Source organism: Aplysia californica, unplaced genomic scaffold, assembly GCF_000002075.1.
Source record: "Aplysia californica isolate F4 #8 unplaced genomic scaffold, AplCal3.0 scaffold00062, whole genome shotgun sequence".
Taxonomy (NCBI): domain Eukaryota; kingdom Metazoa; phylum Mollusca; class Gastropoda; order Aplysiida; family Aplysiidae; genus Aplysia; species Aplysia californica.
In genome coordinates this window covers 1,233,043-1,234,175 of record NW_004797332.1, presented here as the reverse complement: position 1 = coordinate 1,234,175, position 1,133 = coordinate 1,233,043, and positions in this window count along the sequence as shown.

The window sequence follows — 1,133 nt, the reverse complement described above, 5'->3', positions numbered from 1 at the left end:
ACCCATGCCATGTTTACATGTTGAAATTTCCGCGGAGATTGCACCTTTTTACTTCAGGATTCTCTGATCACCTGTAATAAAATCCATGTTTTGTGTACCGGTACTATGACTGGAGGTTTCAGTTTACAGTTGTTTGTTTTTAGTTTTTAGTTTCGGATGGGGGTGGTGATGGTGGCAAGAGTTATATCCACAGGAAAAGTTTGTTAAGTGCTCGTAATTCAGTTGATGGTATTGCCGAACAAGCGTCCAACAAATATATTAAATTATACATGGCATTTGAAGGCCTATAGCAACAATTCCCACTCAACAGAAAGCTCTATTCAGTTTACTCAACATACACGTATATAATATATCATTACTCATGCAGACCTGATAGCATTCTGAAACAATATCAACTTTCTGAGACCCAGGCTTGGAAGCATACAGCACAAGCTGCCATTTTACAGTTGGGCGCCGAAACACAAGCATACTGAAAAGATCTTTAAATTCACTGTCAATGGCTGAGTACCCATTCACACCTGGGTGAAGTGGAAAAAGATTGGAGTAAATATGGCCGTTCCCAAGGAAGATAGACAACATGCCATTGTGTTAACTGTGCATAGTAAATAAACAAGACAGAAATATTTTTTAATATTTACGACTCAAGCAATCTCTTCCGAAATAATTGCTTATTTTCCATTGACTGCTTTATTTTGATTTATTTTTTTTAATGAATAAGTAGATCTAGGCTATATTGTTGGAGGGGACAGAAGAAAAACTATATTCCTCAATCTATTGTGAACTGAGTGAGAAGACATGACTGTTTTGATTTTTTTGTTTGTGAATGGAAATCGATCAATGCTATATTTACATATCAGTTTGTAGGATTATTCGTAACAAGAGCTTAGCTGAAGTGTTATTCAAAACTCATTGTAATACCGAGTCACGCATTTCTTCTGAACCTGGTTTTCAAAACGAATCTCACAAAGAACTATTGCTGCCTGTCAACAGTTGAAGACAAAGTCCTGTTCCTTTGAGGAGAGACAGCACAACAGAAAAAATATATGAGCAAACAAACATACAGACATATAGACACACGCACGCACACACACACACACACACACACACACACACACACACACACACACACACAC